This window comes from Schistosoma haematobium, chromosome 4, assembly GCF_000699445.3.
Source record: "Schistosoma haematobium chromosome 4, whole genome shotgun sequence".
Lineage (NCBI taxonomy): Eukaryota > Metazoa > Platyhelminthes > Trematoda > Strigeidida > Schistosomatidae > Schistosoma > Schistosoma haematobium.
In genome coordinates, this window is record NC_067199.1 from 23,135,160 (window position 1) to 23,159,015 (window position 23,856).

Genomic DNA, 23,856 nt, shown 5'->3' on the forward strand with positions numbered 1-23,856 from the left:
TCTAACTACTAGCTACGACAATCATATGAAATTTAATATGATTTTGTCCATCTTTCAATGAATTCAAGGACTGATGATGTTATTTTGTTTGGACATTCTTAACGTTTTTTCAGCCAACTACACTAGACAAATCGCGCGCTGAAATAAGCAGTGGTTCAGCATACGTAGTACACAATCTAACCACCTAGCTCGATGAAGATTCATTGTCTCACAAAGTGATTTGATAAAATGGCATAGTACCTTGAGTCTAACCTAAATGCTGCTCACTAAATATTCCCAGTAAAAGTAACTATGCAGTAAACTCACTTTTTGGTTGATAGTACGAAACGTAAGTTCATCGACTACTGTTGATGAGTCATATTCTCTTAAGTTATACATTTTCGATTGTCTGTTGATCTCATATAAATTGATAATATATCGTATATACAAATAAAGAAAAAAATGAACGGGGAAATGAATTAATTTCATTTTTACCAGAATAAGGATAGATTGAAGTTAGACACTGACATCATTCGATGCTGATTCAGTGGTTTAGAGGTTAAGTGCCCTGGGTCCGAGTCTTATGTGCGGAATCGTGGATGCGCCATGCTGAAGTGTCTCATACTAGGACAAAACGGCAGTCCACTGCCTCCGGGTTTTCAATCGTGGTCTAGCTCATGAATTCAACCGTCAAAATTCCATTTTTACATTGTATACACTTAAAGTTAATTTGATCTAAAGTTCTCAAACAAGCCAGATCCATAAAAAAATACAGTAAAAGTATTTTTTTTCAATAACACTTAGATTTTATCTAACGATTATTAATATAGTTTTTAAGATCTTTGGTTACAATATTTATGATCACGTTACACAAAAGAAATAATTTAAATGTAGGAACACTGATGAAACAACCACTGACAGTCAAGTATTGATGAAGTGTGAATTCAATTATTTTTTAATACTTCACAACAGTATGTGTTTTACTGTTACAAACAAGGCTAAAACATTGACTATGAGATCTCGTAGCATCAAAATAGCGTATATTCACTGAGTAATGGTTCAGTAACTAATTTTATCTTTACTGTATTCAAATCGCTACATGACAAAACATTAGCACAATGTCACCGACCAATCACTGATATATTTTTTACACTATTAAATCTCTAGACTACAAATTCACACTAAAAAATCCCTAAGCATTAATAGTTTGTGTAAAGTTGAATCATATTCTTTTATGGCTTTCGGTACTTTACATCTGGTTAAGTAACTCCTTAACATAGAAAATGTGTCGTTGATTCACTCAGACTAGTGGTCAAACTGTAAACTGGTCGAGAGAATTAGATCAGCACTGAAGGAGTGAACAGATATGACATTAGTCACCATCCAGTAATCAACCACTTTAAAGCATCTCCTTCCTATAAAAGGTTAGTCTCAGCCCGAGCAGCTTGATGCAAACGTTTTAGAATACGAAATTTAATGATGCTATTTTGAATTCCACAATGAGAATCAATTCCCTCTGTTATACAGGTATGCCTATCTAATAAGTTGTAGCGTCGGTTATTATGTTAAGCCCATATACTTTATTCCAGTTTTCGGACAGCTCATTCTGTTCATTCTGCTCGAGTCACATTCTGACCTTGTTAATTATTCGCTTATCAATCTTGACCGTTTTTATATGAGCGCATATGTGTGCACACTCCCCATCTTATTCATCGAACGTCTGTAACTTATTTTTGTGTAACTATAAATACTGATTAACGATTGGTTAAATGGGTGTTGGCTTACCCTCCATCTCCACTGTGTGACGTTTCGCTTCTCTCTATTCTATTCGCTTCATTTACAAAATATATGTATTAAAATTTCCATTCTCGTTATTTGACTTATTGCAGTTCGTTATTGACTAACGCGATTCAAGTCGATGATTATATACGAGGATAGATGACATATATATTTCGACAACGATCATTCATACAATCAAATTTGAGTCAGATCTCAATCCACTAAAGTGGAGAGCCCGTCAACAAAAATCGTCCGATCTAAATGACGACAAAATAAAGAGCCCCCAAAAAAAGTATCGAATGGTACGAAATCTAAACCCAAGGTTTTATGTCGAATACTTCCAACCACCTAACAATCTAAATACTAAATATTTTTTATTTGAAAATATATGTTTATACATAAACCATATTGTCTACCAGCAACGAAAACTGGCAAGATATATTTTGATCTTTTTCTTTTCACTACACTGCAAACAATCTTCATATATATAGATTCAATTTAACATTTTACGCATATTCAAACTATACAATCAGTAACTATTATTTATGACGTAATTACTTAAGGAAGCTTATTTTTCCGAATAAAGTTCTGAAATAATAAAGAAATATCAAAGTGATTTGCAATGATTTTTGAAAAAAAACCCATTGAAAATAAACAAAAACACAGTAAATGTCATTAGATAAACTGAAAGTACTTCTCATATATAAATAAGAGATAGATTGCAATGTTCGACAATAGTAACTAAACAGTAATATAGATAATTTGTCAAATGTCATTAAAAGAGAAATCATACAAAAAAAGTGCCATTCGTTTATCTTGTATTAATATTTTTGGCTGATAAACGACAAAACTTATACTCATCATAAACATGATACTATTAGAAATGTTATTAAAAAAATACATTGTCTAGAATATCATTCATCTAATAGTTTATTATAGAATTTGTACTGTTTATGATTCAGTTGAAATCTGTTTACAATGATTACTTATAAATATTATTGTTAACTTAAATTCTTCTGTTTATATTCCAGATGAGTTTTGACAATGAATATTGTTTTACGTTCTATGCTTTGATCAATTTATCTAGTAATTAGTATATTACATAACTTACTGATTACATTATTAGTTATTTGTCTTATATATGTTTGAAATGATAATTTTAATAAGTCAAGGTGACTAATCAGAGAATATGCCTATCTCAAATGAACTTAATTATTTTAGTAGAAAAATTTATATACAACGTGTATTAAGTCAATAGTTTACAGATATGGCATATTCTTTTTCAATTTTCAATTAAGAACCAATTAAAAAATGTAATTTAAGGTAGTTTTGGTCAAGTATGTCTATCCATTCTTCTGATACTCAACTGAAACAAGGACTTTTTTGATAGGATTGAAACGCTTTGCCAAAATTTAATAGTTTACATTTCCTATTTTAATATGAGATATAATCACTAAATATCATTGATGAGCTACTGTCTCATTCTGGTTACGAGTGCATTTACGAACCACCAACATAAATATACCAATATAGGAAGTGAAGCTTAAAAATCCATTGGAGTCATGTAAAAGCGTAAACAGTAAATCTAATATATATGTCACACTAAATTATTAAAAATTTTTAATATTTAATTTATGAAAAGAGATAGTTTCACCAGTCTAATGATTAATTGTTAATTTAAACTATGGTAAAAACATGTCTTTCAACTGATCGAACGATAAATTCACTTGTATGACTTTAATTATGGATTTTGGGAAAAATGGAGATAGTAAAAACTTATTATATGGCTAACAGGGGAATTTCATAAGTCCTTTACTTCCCATTCTGAACTTGTTACCTATAAGTATCTGCATCCAAATATTAGTGTTCCGACAAATAATTAAAGGCAATCCCTAATACTTCAAATGCCAACACATTATCCACTGACGTACTGAGTTCAGATAATCATGTATAGCAAAAGAAAAACTGATAAATTTCAGTCCTGAATATTAATAACGGAAAACCGCAAAACGTTTGAATAAATGTAATTAATTGATCGAAATTCTGAGTAGTATTTGAAAGATAAATAATATGATAAATAAGAAAGCATCCACTAAGTTATAAAACAACAGAGCATTTTCAACCAAAGCAATTTTCCCCTCAAATTTGTATAGTTCGAGAATTATACAGTTTTCACAATCATTATCTATACTACTTTTGTTAATAACAATAATCATAGTTCTTAGTTTTCTTTTACTAATTTCCTGTCTCAAACGACTTGTTTACCTCACACTTTAAACTGACATAATGTTGCTTCAATGCTCTTTAAGATTATATATCATTATAAAACTGATCATACCATGTTGGATATTCTCATTTTTATAATTATTACTAGCTACTCAGTGTGTATGACATCTTTTTCCAAGCTTTGTAACCATCATCTTTCTAATTTCTTCATAAAAGCAACGCTGCGCAGTTTTCTCAATTTATTTCTGTTGTTACTATACTCAATAAATATTTATTACCACGATTCATTTTAAAGATGATCATTTCAAAACGTTCCTTTTTATTTCATTGACTATTTAATAACTGAAGAAAGAGATCCTTCAGCTGAACTCTGATAATTATCGGATTTTGATAAATATCTAATTACTAGTCTAAAACTATTCTATCTGCATTTCGTCCTTTATTGAACATATCTCTACCATTTTATTAAATTTGTAAAGTTGTAATATTCTCTTTTGCAAGTTGTATTAATTGTTGACCCTTTTTATTTTACTATCAACCACTTATTATTCTTTTATAAGTCAATTTGTGCCAAAACATTTGATACATGATGTACACTTTTGTTTAATAAATGAAATCCATTTAATATTTCTTTAGAGTAATGACTTAGGTACAAATATTTTTTAAATTTGCTCAAGTACATTATTTTTTCTATGAAGGTTTAATACGTAAATATGTATATAATACCAAAATGTCAAAATGAATGATTTAACCGGTGTATATTGACTATCCACTTTATTGTCAGCCTTACATGTCTATATATATATATATATATATATATATATATTTGTGTGTGTGCATGAGTGTATTGAATGTCTATCTATCTTCCATATCCATATAGCAACTTCATCTTCCCTTAAATAGGAAAGACTTATATTGTCTCCTAAACAGATATACACGTTTATATTCATAGAATTTACAATAAATATGACAAAACTCAAAAAACGAATAAAATCATTTTTGTTGTTGTTTACATACAGACAACTATTCACAAAAGTGTGGAAAATTTAGTCTACGAATGACAATATACTTTAATATCCATATTTATATATTATACACACTTTATAAGTTGACAATAAATCACACTATATATAGTACGATAATTATTAGTGATGATGATTGTTAACAAGCAACAGTATTAATTTATCCCATTAAAAAAAGAACTATCTAAAAACGAAATAATTTCTCAAAACACCAATTATAATTATTATGAATTTATTAAGAATATGGTCAAATGACCTACAATAACGTTACATTGACATATTTTGTCCAGTTGGTAACTGTATATAAATAAATGCCGAATAGTTAAAATAGGAGACATTTTGTTTGTTAAAAATATAAATTTGTTTTAATCCAATACAAATAGGTGTATGATTGTACTTAAGCATAAATAACATTGATCATAGAAATACACAAACATTCTTTTCTTTTTGAAAAACAAAATCCAATTCATACACACAATTAAAGGAGTAACAAATTTGTTATTATCAAATAAAATGGATATTTGAAACTGTGCTTAATTGAGATAAAAATAAGTTGAATACATTTAAATTGAGGAATCTCATTTTTCCCTTATCTATGAAACATATTTGGAAATGTAAAATGGATCAACAGTAAGTCATTTGGAATGTTGCAAAGTTCATATATATATGGACGTATGTATTGTTTTTCTGTAGTTTAGTTTAATTAAATGAACAATACAATTCTTTTGATTTTGACCTCTCAACTATTCATGTGATAATATTCTACCCGAAATTTACATACATATTCTTTTGTAATTGACAATAGTTAAAGTTATTTGGTGTTGTTTTTACTTGTAAATTATATTTATAAACACTTTGCTTCATGGACTAAGCGTCAATAGTTTCTACCATAAAACCTTAAGGTACAGTAGTAACTCTTTACTTTTCACAAGCACTGAATGTCTTCTGTCTGTAGTGAATACGCATTTTATAAAATACACACTAAATTTCACGAAACATTCATTGTAAATCAAATAAGATTCATATGAAAAACAAGAAATCAAAGTTAGAAAAGTTAAAACAACGAAAAGCTTTTCTTTTAAAAAATCAAATTGTTTGTTTTCATCTTCGAATACATGTAGTTCATACAACGTTTACTCCATTTCCCTAACAATGAAATATAATTCATCTCTATGCGTACATTCTGATGAATTAAATAGAAAATTATCTCTTTTTCGTTTTCACATTAGTTTCATTAAATTCACTTGGTGTTGTTTTACGTGTATCTTTCAATTGTTACTTAGGACTGCAATTAATCAGTCTATTGTTGGTATATATACATCCTGTGCGAATGGAATCAATATAGCTTTAAATCCTAAGTTTTTTAAACAAAGGTGGATAGTAGATAGATTATTAAGTAGTTAATTGTTTATAAAAGTAAATTCATTCGTAATAGCCTCTTTTATCTTTTTTTAATGCTATATATATATATATATATATATATATATATATATAACAAATTTTAATTAAAATTTTTCTTTTTAGCTTAGTGGTTATTGTTAATGTGCGGACGTAAATCTTTTACGATTATAGATCTACCATATCCCGATTTTGTGACTACCTTTAATACTCTTGAAACTCATTTTTAATCTGAGCAAATGATAATCATATAAGAAGAAAATAGTTCATTTAAGATAGCATGAATTTTTGTCATTCGAATGATATATATGGAAAACAAATCCTAAAACAAACGAAACTGTTATTAACTTGTATTCAATCAGGATCTGTAATGACCAATGATGCATGTTAGAATAACTACATTTTTCTTTCATTTAATTTACTCAAATAATCTAAATAAGTTTGTCAAATTTTAATATACATTAATCCGAATTTAATCCTTTGAAAAGACGAATCTGAGAGATAAAATTAAAAAATGTTTATTTCATACACATAGTTCCATTTATCATTTTGAAAAGAGAAAGAACAAAGATTCTAGCAGAATAGCATGAATTCATTTTATTTCATCGATTTTCGTCAGCTACTCAGAACAAGCGAGAGAAAGACTTTAAACAATGCAATCACCAAGCATCTCTTGGATACAGGATATCAGGTCGATACCTTGGAATCTTTCAAGGTGAATAAGGAGCAACCAAACTTCAGTCTTTTGGAGTTTTCTGAAGCCGATGATATAAGACATCAAAAACCTGATTTAGGTATTCAAAAGTAGATCATCATTCGTGACAAATATTCATTCGTTGCATAATAAACGTTTTTCTTGAACTCTTTCTTAAGTTCATCACATCATTGAGTTTTTATTTCAACTATCTTCCAAATTAGTAATCTTATTTTATTGGCTGAGGTTTACTCATTTTATTCCTATCAGCGTTTACTCATTATGCAATCATTTGTTTCTGTCTATTTGAACTGCTGTCACGTTCAATGTTGTAGAATGTTCTTTTATATAAGGTATATATTTACAATATTCAATCTATTCAATTTATTTACACCCTTCCTATAATGTTATCTTCAACGCAACTTCCGACTAAACACTTGCATGTAAGTAATTTAAGCCCATTCTGTAATTATGATTTTAAATGTCATAGGTTGTAAGCAGCTGATGAGAACCAACGAAATGCAACGAATTCATATCATAATTTTAGAATCTTTGTTTTTGTTCATTTTTAACAAGAGGATATTCAGTACATATTTAGACAGTTAAAAGTAGTATTGTAACATAAAGTTTAATTTTCATTCAAAAATTAGAACTTTTATAATGCCAAAGACAAATGGTTCGTGTAACAGTAAATTCATGTATTTAGGCTACTTAATTATGTATATCAGTAGTTAATACGTCAGTCAGACATATTTTTTTAAATGTTGCGTAACATTCAAAATAAACTCTCAATCAATTCATAGAAAAAAAAGAATTCACCTATAAGATTATAATATGATAAATATCACCTTCAAACAATACAGTTACACATTGAAAATTACATCTATTTAACATTAAAAATTGTCATTATAACTAAAATGAACTTTGTTTAAAACCTAAGGAAATGGTAATGATTATGTAATATAAAAGATAATTTTGATAATAGATAGATAGATATACACTCTAATATTGTTGCCTATCTAGGAAATAAGAAGAGTTTGAAAACGTACTTAAAATCCGAATTGAATGTAAATCACTTGTTCAGTTTAAAATAGTTTGTATGACCAAAGAACACATTACGCCGAGAAATTGAAACAGGCATGAGAGGAATGAACAACAATTGAATAGAACTGAAAAGGAAGGCCTAGGACAAAGTAGGTTAGAGAATGCTGGTCGCCGGCCTATTCTCAACTGAGAGTAACAGGAGCAAGTAAGTACGTCTTTGTCAAAAACAAACAATGAAATCACGATAAACTGAGGTGAATAAAGTAACGATGCAAAGACAAGGTCTTATTTTTTCCTAATTTACGGAATATTGATCTAATCTATGTGGTGGTGTTAATTGTTATTTTGAACTGAATAGTATGATCAATCGAATCTTGAAGATTTCTATCAATAAACGAATCAGAAACTTGAATAAATCAACATGTTTTGTTTAAAAATAGCTATGTTACTAACTCATATGAAACTAATTATTTAAACAGCCAAAGTAAAAGATAATTGAGTAAAAATGAAAATTTCAATACATATTTATATCCATCAAATGAATAATAATTACCCATAAATAAGACACTTAACTGTTCGATTTGAAGACTGTTTCCGTATAAAACTGAAATCAATTTGACAACTAATAAAAAAACATGGAGAATAGAGTGGTTGCTTCATTTAGGTTTGAGATAAATCGTTAGTGATTATTTAAAGTCAAGACGCAGATTGGAACTTGGGATCTTTGACTATTATAAATAATATGATAACATCATACAATCAAGTCAGCACCCAGTTATTACTATTTATTTAGCTTCAGCAAGCTTGTAATGTTTGTTTAAATATTGGAAATACAGGTTGATGAACAAATATCAAAAGGCTTTCTATTAGAGGAACAATGATGTTTAGTAGTTAGATCTACAGATATCTTAATGATGCATGACATCAGATAAATATTTAGTAAAATATTTCCAAATGGATAATCAGCCTTATTCGAATTTTTTCAAACTTAATAAAGCTATAATTAAACTATTTACATTAAAACCTATAACCAGAATGTCTTTATGATATTTTTAACGGGCAGAAACCATTCGGTACCGATTCACTTTTTTGAAATTACCTTCATAAAATCTACTCTACATGCTTTATTTCGGAAGTAAAATTAATTACATTACTTAAGAACTAGTACCATACTGTCTATATACATGCACACTCAATTAATGTAAATTACAATCTTACTCCTGGAGAAACACTTAATTATCTACTAGCATATACTAGCACAAAATATATCAAACAGTTCGAATCACGTAAATGAAAATCATTTCGTTTAACATTACGAGTAGGCGTTGCTGATGACCATGAGCTAACACGAAATCTAGATCCAAGGTTTACTGTTGACTAATTTCAACAGTTTAACATGTGAAATATATACTACGAAAATTATCAGTGATAATTCATATATATATCGTAGGAAATAAATTAATGATAATTATTCACGTAGAAAAATCGATTTGCAAGGAATCACATAACTGTCAACCATGTTTTATTGATGTTTATATAGTTATTTATGTATGAATTTCTAGTGAATATATATATATATATATATATATATAGAGAGAGAGAGAGAGTCTGTGTTAAGCCAGATGAATATTAGAATAGAAATATGACTGATAACTGAATATGATAGAGTTTTATTCTGTGAGCTAGATGGTTTGGTTGTGGAGTTTTCATCTTTAAACTGAACGACATCATCAAAACCAACTCCAGGTTTGTTAAAGCTTCATGATCAAACCATCCAGCTGATAGAACAAAACTCCATCAAAATGATTCTCTTTTCACACGATTTATATACTTGATTACATTACAAAATAAGTGCTTTCAATCAAAAACAATAAGCAAATCTATTTAAAAATTCCTTCTAATACATACGATCACATTAGTTAGATCACCAATGGAGACTAAGAACCAATGAACAGTTGTTTCATCTCATATATTTTTTTATTATCGATGTATTATTATTATTTTAAAAGTAGATAGAAATAATAACTGTACAGAACTTATAGGAAACACTTCTCAAAACATTTATTTACTTAATTTAAATAGTCGATAAGTATAGAATATAAGGAATTATGTTTTCTCATTTTTGATAATCAGAAGTGAATTCCATTAAATGGTTATATGAATAATGATAAATATCATATTTGTTGAACATTGTAGTGATTACAATAGCTAGTTAGCTCAGTGGATAAAAAGTTGCATTTGAAAAGAAAGTTGTTGAATTCAAGTTTCAATCACCACGTATGTACATTCTATGAAGAATGAAACATACTTTATGAATCACAATGTTAGTTACTATCCAAAAACAGAATGAATATAAGCTACCTAAAAAATGGTTTAACACTAATTTATATGAAGCGTAAGTTAAAACAGAAATTTTAGAGATGCTAAAATATATCAGAATTTGACACTTGTGTTCTCATTTTTAAATCTATCGGTGAATATAACCACTGTAGTGATTCTTTGTGAAAAGTATATATGATCCACTAAGCAGTAAATGGTGTCATACTTATAATATTGAGTTGAATAAAATATTGTATAGACATTAATGACAATTTGACCGAACTGGTATCAAGTAGGTATTACTTGGAGTAAATGTTTGATATCAGTTAGACAACAGGTGGTAATTAGATCCTAGGTTTGATATTGACGATAAGAGATGTTTCATGCAATCAAATAATTATCATAGATCTCTAAAATAAACATATTACAAAAACTCATTTTTTATTGTTTGTTTAAATCTTGTCAGTGATGTTTAGGATTGCATTTGGATTCAGGTACATCGAGTTGATGAGTCCCGAATAGAATAAAACTCGTGTCCTGAATTCTACTGCTGGCCACTATTCATCTTTGCTTATAAATATATTACATCTGATTGATTAAGTCACTTCGTTAAATAGTGGAGGTCGTTTAAATACTGAATATTACACGTTCAACAACTAATAATAAATAAAATTTATCCGTGAACTTAATTCATAGTGACATATTTACTACATTTCAGATATGAAAGTCATAGATAATGACAATAAGTAATAGATACAAGTAATCATAGTTTTGATATCTTAATGAATAGAAAGAGAGCTAAACTTTTATAAAATAAAAATAAAGTTGATGATAAAATTTTGCAAGGAATGCTATTAAAACAATGATAATAAAAACTTGGAAACTATTTCATATGATAGAGAAATGTTTCATGTAAAGCTGATAAAAGGTATTCAAAAGCTTCAGTTTTAAATATTGTCACTAATGGCTTTATAAATATGACAAAAAACTAGGAAAGGAACTTTGTTTATATAAATATTTCTGACAGTCGGAGAATATATGAATTCAGTGTAATCTCTTTACGACCAAAACAAAACACAGTTTTAGAATCGTCAGATGAGAGAGCTATGATAAACTCGAGAATATACTGTTTACAGAGAAGTTTATATAATTATCTGTGGTCTCTAAATATGACAATCATATAGAAAACCTTTTATGGAATTGAGGTAAGATCTCATCTTCAAAATCAGGTGGCTATTTAGCCATATGATAAGATCTCTCAATTGTGGTCTGAGTTATTATCAATCAACTAGTGAAGGATATGGCTGTGATTCTTTTTGTGTCAACTCACTAAATTGCCTATCTCTATTATTGATGAACATACTCTGTAGTAATAAACATTCCAGGAATGAATAAGTCATTTATTTTCAATAACTACCCTATTTACATATATATGTCGTGAAAAATTATAAATAAATGAAAAAAGTTAATAGTTTCACTTCACTTAATTTTATTGCTAAATATCTTTGAAAAAAGATAACTCTTACAATGGGAAAAATGCTGTAAACTATAACGCTCCAACCTCTCTCTCTCTCTCTCTCTATATATATATATATATATATATATATATATATATATATATATATTCCAAAATTTAACTATTTCATCACAACCAACTGTCATACAACATATAACAAATGAAACATTACTGTTAAATTATTTATATTTCTGATGTGTATAGAAGATAAATGGAAGATTATTCCTATTTCATATTTACATTTCATTATGTAAATATTTCATGAGGGAGAAACACTGATATAACTAGAGTTATTTGATCGATGTATATTAAAGTTAAAGTTGTTGCTTCTGTGTTTTTTTCTTCATTAATCGTCAAATCTGTAATAAAATAAAATCGATTGATCAGTGATAATTTTTTTGTTATATTTAGTAATTAAGTCTACTTTGCTATTGGTGTAATCTGTTATTTTATTTATAATTTATTATTATCGCCATTTAGTTTAATCTGTTTAATAAATGAGTAAACTTTTACATTTGATAAGTAGTTTAGAGTAAATCATTCCTACATCTTACTTGTGTTTGTATCCGTGTATAATCTTTTTTATTGTTCAAAATCTCACTGAAATTCGTTAAAAGTTAAGTACATAATTTGTTTCATGATTTTAGATTGTATCGTCCTCACATTATCCATAATTTGGTTTATTACCATACATATAGAAATAATAAGTCGATGAATTAATATTATATGAGACTTTATGTATCACATATTTTTATTAATAAAGGAGGTCATTAAGAGAACTCGTCATACATCATCTTTAAACTATCCACACCTTTAATTAAAACACTTATTCTGCTTGAAGAAAATTGCTGTTATCAATGTGTTTGTTTAAATACATTGATGGTTTTTATATGATATGAATTGTTGTAAATGACAGAATGAATGTATATATAATGCATTCGGCATCATTACTTCAGTGTTCTCTAATTTGCAATAGTGTTTACACTAATACTTCTCTAGAACAAACAACATTAACTTATAGAGACATTATTTTGAATTTAACATGTGTACCATTAAAAAAAAGCTCAAGAAATTTGTGATCTATTAAATCATTGCAAAATATATCAAGAAAATCATTCACTTAAATGAAATAATACAATTAATCATCATGATCATGATATTAGTAATATTCTCAAAATATATGATGAACATTATTGGTTAGAAAACAAAACCATGAAGGATCTCTTCAACATTTGAACATTTAGATAAGTGAATATTCAGTATTAATTTTTCTTAAACAGTATATAGTCGTAAAATGCATCGAAATATCTTACTGTTCACCGAAATCAATGATTAATTTAAGTCAATAATGAATAAATAAACCATAACAATTATAACATTTTATAAGTACAAATTAATAAAAACAATAAGTAGAATGTAATCAGAACATTCTCTATCACGTAATATTTCTTTATCGATTATATCTACTGGCTTTTTCTTTCGGCCAAAAATATGTAATAATAATTTCTAGCATGTATTGTATTGCATTTCTTACATAACATCTAAGTATATACGTTTATTTACTATTCCTTAACAAAAAAGCACATCTTTATAATATAACGATAACCACATTCATTATTTTTTATAGTTTATTACAATAATATTATTATCAGAATGGGTTTTGCGGAGATTTTAGAAATTTCCCTGGTTGAAATCATGAGTCGATTGAAGCTAGACCACCATGGAAAACCTAGAAGCACTGGACGGCCGTTTTGTTCTATTGTGTGACCCCTCAGCCAGTGAAATTTCTAAAATCTCCACAAAACCCATTCTGATAATAATCACCTGCTCACTAGTGACTGAAATGAGGAGATACTCCTGGAGTTCTAGTGAGAATTCGTTACCAGCGGAGTTCAACCAGGTCTGTTGTGAGATAGGAACTCATTGAAGACAATGGTGTACGTTGGCGCAACTTCGTGAATTGGTTGAAGTTAGACATTAACACCATTGGATGCCGGCTCAGTGGTCTAGTTGGTTAAGCGCACTGCTGAGGAGTCCCATACTAGGACGAAACGGCCGTCCAGTGCTTCTAGGTTTTCCATGGTGGTCTAGCTTCAACTGACTCATGATTTCAACCACTGAAATAATATTATTATTATAAATCAGTATTATTGGTTTGATACGACTAGAGAATTCTTGGAACATATTGTCAAGTATTTCAACAAATTCATCTTTTCGTAATTTAAGATTTCCAAAAAAGCAGATGACTTGACATTTATTTTCAACAAAGTCTTATAATCAGTTCTACCTTATTAAATATTTTTCTTGTGTATCAAGAACTGATATAATGCCCGAAAATTAAATGTAACAGTCAGATTTTTATTGATCAGTGAATAGGTGACTAATTATGTAATTTCTTTTAATGAATTATATTTTATCATATTTATTTTGTATTGATATGTTGTGCATAAATAAGTCATTTTATTAATTTGAATATTGTTCATGTGTTTAGTGGTCATGTCTCTGATCGCTGTCCACAATCATTACATGTTCACATCATTATTATTATTGTGCTCATCCATCTATACGTATTTTCTATATCGATTTTAACAATCAAAAAATCAGTTGTCAATTCATTACAAACTTCCTCCATAACAGAAGCGAGGGGGATAGGATAGGGTATATGATATATATACGATAGATGATGTTTTATGGAGTGGCATATTTTCAACACATATATTTGAATTTCACTGAGATTCTTGTCCATAGAAACCAGATAATAAGAGAGGAAAGACGAGTAATGTGTTTATATCATTATCAGAAAGGATTTGAATTATCTCTTTGTGATGTTCTACATGTATAATGTGTCGATTGTTTCGATATAATCATTTTTCCTAAGTTTCTATGGAATAAATGGATGCAGATACATTCACATGACAAAGCCTGAGAAGGACAAAACATGCATCTTGGTTTTTACCACTAGCCACCAATCCATTTATTCTACAACAACTAATATATGATCTCGGCTTATTTTTGGCAGTATTCGTCATTGTAATGTTTTAAAAGACTGTTTGAAAATTTCATGTAAAAATTGAGTTTGTAAAACTGTAATAGAAAAATTTATAATACTTCCAAATTTGGAAAACAAATGAGTTAATATTGAAGTGAACGACTGAAATGCATAGATGATTACCTACCAGTTAGATGTCAATTTAAACGTTTTGTCATTTTTGGTTATTGTAAGTTAAAATCATACAACAAACGCGAACAATATCATAGTAGATATGCGTTTGAGTTATCAGTTTATTGATGTTCAGCAACTGGTTTTATGACCCATGAAAATAGCATTCAACTGACGACTCTTAAATCAGATGAAACGTACGTTCTGTATTTCATTGTTGCCCACAATCAATCTACTCAGTAGATTGTAAATTATGTCGTAGGTTTATGAAACTGACAATTAATCGTAACATTACAGGTTCTCGTATTCAACAGAAAACAAATAAATAATTTTAGCAACTAAGTAATAACTTTTTGAAGATGATTTGCGATGATTTGAGATTACAAACAAATATTACTTATAAATAAATTAGTATATTTGTAATATCCCAATGAGTAGAAAAATAAGATTTTTTGACGTTTCGTGATTCAGTGTTAGCCACTTCTTCAGAGAATAGATCGGGATATTACAAATATATCAATTTATTTATAACAAGTTACCCAATGTTCAATTGATTCGAAATTATCAATTCAAAGCTTAGTAATGATACCTACGATTAATACTTATGATTATTAACAAATAGAATAACTATTGACTCAAATCTACAATGATAAATTCTTTGAAATACTTACAATTAATCATATTTTACAAAACTTCATCATTCATTTTATCCAATACTCATTTTATCAACTTCTTAATTTACCTACCACAACACTTTTTAGTTGAAGTCTTTAATCTAACTTTGTTAGTTCTTCACTCAACTGCTATATTTAAGGTACTTTAATGAACTTGAATTCATAATTACGAATAAGCTGTTGTTTTTCTTTTTTTTAAAAAAACACAAAGTTTAACCAGATAATAAATAAATGTCCTGTTATTAATAGCCAAACAATATATAAACGTGCCAGTATGTTTGTTTTACTTCTCTTCACTTAATCCTCTAATCATATCTAAGTGTTTTCTAAAGGATAATTAACAAGAAAGAGTTTTGATAAAGCTGAAAAATTATAAAAGAGAAGAAGAAGACGGAAAAGAAAACGAGAAATAGACAATTCATCTGTTATCAACAAAACAAACATAAACACAATAGTGATGACCTAATTTGTAAAGTGATCAGAGATAAGTAAACAAATATAGATAACAAATCAGTAAATAAATTAATAATCGTAATGATAATCGTAATCATAATAATAACAACAATAAGGACAACAACTATAACAAAGCAATAATGACAAATCATTAAATAGGAAATTAGCATAAATCTAAAAACAAAAGTCTTTAATACTGTGAAATTAATTTCATATTGCATAGTTTATGCAAAAAAAAACTGATCCTAAACAATAATGTAACGTAATCTTAAAGACACATCTAAAATAATTTCTAGGTATTTTAACTCACTTACTAGATCCTTTAAGTTAACAGACGATAACTAGTAAATGTCCGGAGTATATTGTTGATGAAAAAAAAACTAAGCAATATTTGAATCATATGAGAAAATTAACTATAATTGCCTACTAATATCTGTGTGATCTAGTATGAAATACCATACTAAATTTATATCTGTATCAATCTTATGGATAAATTGATTCTATCAAATGTTGTATTATTCAGATATTACGGTTCATGAGATGATAAACTTGTAAAAATGTACATATTTACAGAAAATTTAAGAGAATGTGTTATTGTATAAAGAATTTTATACCAGTAGAAAAAAGTTACAAAGTTCAGTACATTACATAAAGTTTCAGTACACATGTTTTACTAAACATGTATTTTCGATGTTGTCTATTACCAGTGAACACTCACTGTTCTTATGCGTCATTTTTGTAAATATTCACCAATAGAGTACACTAATAGTTGTAATAAATCGTATATAATAAATTACAGTTAGACTCAGTGATTACGAATATATGATCACTGGCCAAGATTCAGTTTCACTTTATGTTTTAACGCAATACTAATAATAGTGTTATTTTTTTCGAAACTGTATAATTTTCAAGTAAAACTTTCATAGTTATTTGGAACAACATTGTCCCATTAGAGAAAACAATACGAATAAAATCATTTGTCTCGTTTTACTAGACACCTTTCAGTAATTAAAACAACTTATATAATTCATGGTTATATGAGATACTTGTCATTTTCTAAATCATATAGTCCCATATTATTTAGCTTTCCTATCTCTATTGAAGTATCTGATTTCCTTGAGTTCTGATATTTCTTTTGTTCAAAATACATGTAACATTTGTATTAGACTGTTCAGATAATGAAGTTAAAGTACTCAATCAATCCGTGTCTTATGCCTTTGGTGATTCGACTCCTAGTTCACTTATCTTGGTTTGAACAGAACAACAGTATCACTGCTCTATAAACAAAAGGGTGTAGTTTGTCTTCCATAACAAAAACTTGTGCTCTCCCAGTGGCTTTATAAAATCATTTCAATAACAGGACTGTTATTCATCTTCGATGTGTTTCGTTTACATAAGAGCTTAGCAAATAAATCTTTTGAAGCTATCAACGCTGAATATAGCTCTTCAAATGTTATAATGTTTATCAGTGAATAAATCTAATCAATGGGACTTTGATAAAAATTTTCTTTACTATTTCAGTCATGATCCATCAGATAATATTAGCATTCAATAGTTGATACTACTGACTTTAAATATAGTATTATATAATTCACAAAATCTTATGTCACATTTCATCTACCATAATTTCATTCAAAAATTGTCTGATCATTTTTTGCAAAAAAATAAAATAAAATTATGTCAACATTTTTACATGGAATAAAAAGAAAGAAATGAGAGAGAAAATTTATTTCTCATTTTAACATGGGGATAAATCCAAGTAGTTTTAATTAAATTGTATCAGTGATTTTTCTTCATGTAACGTGTGTTATTTATCCAAGCACGTTAATTAACATGTCCTCTAGAGTTGGTTTTTTCCCCTCTATTCTTTATTGTATAAAACACGATAGTAAGATGTTTAAGTATAGTCATGTTAAATAAATGTAACGTAGTTTTTGAATGGATTTCACTTACTTCTCACTTCATTCAACAATCAATTGTTTGTTTTAATAGAAGTTATATATATATATATATATATATATATTGGTTAATCAATTTAGTGAAAACAATTCTTTATATGAATAATTTAACTTATCTATTGTTTGTATTATTTTGATTACAAAAAGATAATTGACTAAATTAAGGAAAATGAACAATAAAGACAAAAGGTTTTCTTGACCTGATCAGTGGAAAAAATGAACAACAACAGTGAATTAAAACAGTAACTATTGATTTCAATAATAAGTTATGATTTAATATTTTCTGTGTAAAGTTATAAATTTTGTTAAGATTATAGTTTTGAATAAATAAAGACTCCCCGATCAACGTTAATCTTTGACTTGAAATATAAAAAAATTAAGGCTAGATTATACAAGGAATGAAATTGAGATTGTGGAGAAGACTTGTAGCTCAGGTGGATGATTTGGATAGAGTTCTGTTCTCTGAGCTGGATGGTTTGGTCGTAGAAAACAAAGCTTCATCAAGGAATGAAATATTTACTCGATATTTTACATTCTTGATAAAGCTTTATATTTATCAATTATGATCTTTTGAACACTGAGAACAACAAAGTAGACGTTTATGAACATGGCATTCTAGACTAAAATATAAAATAATGATCATTTTATAGGAGATAAAATTAGTTAATCTACTAGTTAACAATAAATTCTATTTCGGGAAATTGTTAAGTTTTCGATTAACACCATGAATTAATCAATGTTGGATCACTACTGAAAACCTGGAAGTACTTGAATACCATTTCATCCTCGTATGGTACTTCTCAATAGTACGTATTCACGATTCCGCACGCGGGATTTGAACCCAGGACATTTGGTCTCGCATGTGGACGTTTAACCTCGAATCCCACATAGCGGTATCGCGAACGTACACTGTTGAGGAGTCTAATACTAGGACGAAATGGCCGTCCAGTGCTTTTAGGTTTTCAGAAATGGTCTAAAATTGATCATTTCATGAACCTAAAAACTTCAATTTTAATTCAAAAGTGAGTAAAAGTAATTTGAGCAGAATAAAACACACTTTGAAAAAAAGATAGAAATATAGAAAGTGTTGACTTCTGTTTTACGCATTTTTTCATAATTCGTAAATAATCATAAGAAATCTATGCTGTTAATTAAAATTCAACCTAATTTAAATACAAATTCATGTTCTCAGTTTTCAGTGGGATTGATTGAACACTATCATCTTACTAACTAAAACAGAGTAAGTTTCTAACCAATAACCTAATGCTTGCATTCTTTACCCATCAAGCTATCACTTAATACTTATATTCATATAATGTTAGGTATAATTATAATTCTACATTTTTATATAACCTTTGTATAGCAATCAGTTTACCAGAATTATCTTATCTATTTGTTTTATGCAAACATTCAAGTCAGAGGAAATGTAAGAAAGGGAATAAGAAAACAAAGAAAAGTAAATTGACTAAATAAACGATCTATTGTAAGTAAATAACTATTTTCATATATGATCTAATGGTGACTTTTTCTCTATAAATTTTCTCTTAAAATTATCCTCCATATATATATATACATATATATATATATATATATATACATATATATGTGTTTTTCAAGAGGATTTGTGTGCAAGCATAAGTGTGTAGATGTTTGTGCCAGTATGTGCACATATCTGAACACAATATTGACATTCTGTTTAAAATACTTTAATAATTTCTTTCCATTTCAGTAACATTTAAAGTAAATGACTCATTTAAAGATAAACATATTTTAGTGATAAAATAAATGAGACATAATAAAACTTTTTATTTATGAATTGGTTATCTATCTTTTTATTAGTTAAATAGTCAACTTTAATAAGAGTAAACAATGAAAATGGAAATATTTGAACAAAATTATTTTTTCTGTGGTCTTAGTGATTTATAGAATTATTTTAAATATTACACCACTGAGCCGGTATCCAACGCTGTTAATGTCTAACTTCAACAAATCCACGAAATCGAGTGACACATCTACCATTGTCATCAGTGAGTTACTATCTCACAACTGACCTGGTTGAGCTCCACTGGTCACTGCCTCTCATTAGAACTCTAGGATATACCTCTTGAGGCCAGTCACTAGTGAAGATATGTCGATTAGTATCAGAGGGCGTTTTGTGGAAATTGTAGTGATTTAATTAGTTGAGATCACGAATCAATTGAAGCTGGACCATCATGGAAAACCTGGAAGCAATAGACAATCGATTGACCCCGGGTTCGAATCTCACGGAACGAGATCGTGGGTATACACTGCTGAGGAGTCCCACAATAGGACGAAACGGCCGTCCAGTGTTTCCAGGTTTTCCATAGTGATCTAGTTTCAATTGACTCATGATCTTAACTATTGCAATAACTACAATTTCCACGGAACCCTTTCTGATATTAAATATTACAGTTAAATTAAAAAACCGAAGCTATAAAATGTAGAACAAATTATTCCGCTTACATTATGAATTACTGAAGTGTTCATATTTCTTAGGTTTTCTTTTCTCATTGGCTATTGAATTAATTAAACGTGCTTTCGGTCTGTAGTGAAGCTCTTATAAAATGCATCATATGATGACAGATGTATGAATTTTAAAAGGCCTCTCAAAATGGTTGACCCAACTTTACTGACCGAGAAATTCGACCTAAATGAACTTTAAACATAAAACCATTATTTACAATAGATTGATTGTGGTTAGTAGTGAAATTCAGGAGGCGCGTTTTGTTTTATTTGGGATTCGTCGTTCGTATGTAACTGCATTTGTATTAATATCCACGCCTGAGTTTGAAGCCATTACCTTCCTCTTCAGACACCCAAATCGATTTTATTTCATCAATATTCATTTTTGACATGGTCCAAAGAAATGCTAAGAGATTTAGAATTATTCACAGAAGAGACAACATATCTAAACAGAATATTTTGTTTATAGCAAACTAACTCTCCTTGGATAACTAAAATCTTTTATGTAATATCCTTTGAAAATTTATTTGTTTACACTGTATGCTGTCATCGTTTGAATATTCCAACTATAAATAGTGGTTGATTCTATAATTCTGATGTTCCTATTAATGAACATAAACATTATTTCTATGACTTACATCATAAAGAGAAAATAGCTTTTTTAATTATCTTGTTTCGTATCATTTCAGTGTATGTGTTTCTGGCTTTATATATATAAGATTAACTATGTTTGAATTAACAAATTCGATAAGTGAATCTAAATTTCCTAAAATGTTTAACACAGCTATTTGAAGTATCTAGGGATGACTTGTTAATGCTATTAAGACACCATAAATTATATTCGTTTGTCAGACTCAATCTATGCAGAGGAATGATAAATGAATTTGAAAAAAACACAGACCATGCTTTGAACTCCTGTGTTACCATAAGTATCATAATACCGAAATATGAAAATTCATACGTTCATCAATATATTTATTCATTTGAAACAAGGTGGAAAATATTATTATTAATATTATCATTCGAAAAAAAGTGAACAAGGTATTTGCTTATATCTAGCAAACAAATAGTGTTTTTAATCGCTGGAAAATTCCCATTATATTAAAACACAATTGTATGAATGAAGAATATTCTTTTCAATAATTTCTCATCAGGTTCTACAATTATAAATGCTAAGTATTAAGTTAAGCAGATCAATTCAAAGGACTTTTAATGAGGGTAAACTACAACTAGTGTTCTCCACACCTACCTAGACCAGCCCACCTCCTTCTGTATCTATGAATTCAACTGCTCCTGTGGAGCAAGTTATATTGGCAGATGTTCTAGGAATCTGTACATTCGAGCTCGTGAGCACCTCCCCGTAGGGTTAAGCAAAGGTGTAGTCAAAACTGTTAACAGCTCCATCTTAGACCATGTAGTTCAAACAGGACATACAGCCAACATGGAGCAATCTTTTGCAATAACAGCAGTCTACCTAAATCCGTCAGACTACCAACCCTGCAGAAGGCTGAAGCAATTGCTATTCGGATCAAAAAACCAGAGCTTTACATCCAAAAGAAGTATGTTTAGCCACTCCTTTTACCCTGGCCAACTACTTAATAATTGATTTTATGATATGGTGACAATCTGATTAATGTCCATTTATGCCCCAAACTTATTTCTATTATTGCTATTGTTATTATTATTATCATTATCTTTACACTTGATAACCTTTTGAGGAATTTATTCAATATCCACCCCTATCTACTATATCTGACCTATTTAATATTATTTCCGATTTTTATTCCATTATTTTCTCTCTCACCCCATGTTGACCATATTTATTCTGATCATTTATCGCACAATTTCATCTCGCTTATAAACTGATTCCAGTTAACACTTCATATTAAATATCCCCAACATTAAGGATCTAAATTGATTTTACATAACAAACAACAATTCTTGATTCACATATTACAATTTCCAAATGATGTACTCTGCCTTAAATCTGGCCAATTTTATGGATTATTAATTTGGATTTATAATTGTAGAACCTGATGAGAAATTATTGAAAAGAATATTCTTCGTTCATAAAATATTGTTCTGTTTAAAACTATGAAGCTTTATTTCTCTACGCTTTAATAAGTGTTATTATTTTTACTAAGTAATAAATAAACCATTACCTTGATATCACTTACATTATCTCCTTTGCACTTTTGCAATAACCTTGCTGAAAATCCTCAATTTTTATCAAATATAATTCAGTGTTAAAAGTGGAGAATAATATATTACAATATGGATTCTATTCAAAATACACTTCTAACTATCCCATTGATTCATGTAATGTTTATGCATAAAAATGTAGTGGCTTTGCTTCGTTAATGGATCACCTCGATAACCGTTATCTTCAACGGTATTTGAAATCAGAAGGCAATGAGAGGCGGTAACTACAGTTTATTACCAAATAGCGCAGATTGCAAAGCTATAAGCGCATCGAGCGAATTTAAAGCGGAGAGGCGAATATATATGCGAGTAATTACATAGACAAATTTATAGTCATATTGCATAAGGACGCAGCAAGGCAAAACAAGGACTAATAATTAGATTTGAGCACATACATACATGGGGAGGAGAATGAATCATCGAACGATACTGAAGCAATCAATATTTTAGCTAGAGTCTGTCATATGATTTAGTGATCATAACGGTACAAAGAAATATCCGAATTCCTACTGTTCAAATAACATTGTTTGATAAGTAAGTTAATAAAAGGGTTTAACCAAAATTAACCATAATCGAAATTGGTTATAGGAGAGTTATTATAAAACAACCTGGAATATAGTCAGTAAATATTTGTTCCCAAAAAACTATTTATTATTTAATCCGTTTAGATTTTTTTTAATGCTGAACTTAATTTCTCTTGTCATGATATCCTTTCTATAATGTTTATGTGTATTAGTGTTAATTTTATATAATTACCATACAGGTATTCTGAAAGACTAGAGAAAAATATACTTTTAAAATAAAGTAATTTTCATTCCATCGTTTTATTAATTACTCAAATGATCATATTTGATAAAATTATATAAGTGTTGATACAAACTGTCTGATTTTGTGTATGTATATCGTAACAAACCTATTGTAGGTTATATTTAAAAACTTAAATAGAAA

At 28.6% G+C, this 23,856-nt stretch overlaps 1 protein-coding gene across 1 annotated transcript in view; it reads left to right on the forward strand.

The window, feature by feature from the left end:
- The first annotated feature begins 5,152 nt into the window (after positions 1-5,152).
- The window catches only part of MS3_00007686 (uncharacterized protein), a 71,788-nt gene continuing 53,084 nt past the window's right edge, over positions 5,153-23,856 (forward strand). Inside the window, exon 1 of the mRNA XM_051216002.1 lies at positions 5,153-5,636. The gene's annotated coding sequence lies outside the window, so the exon portion shown is untranslated. The remainder of the gene's footprint in view (positions 5,637-23,856) is intronic.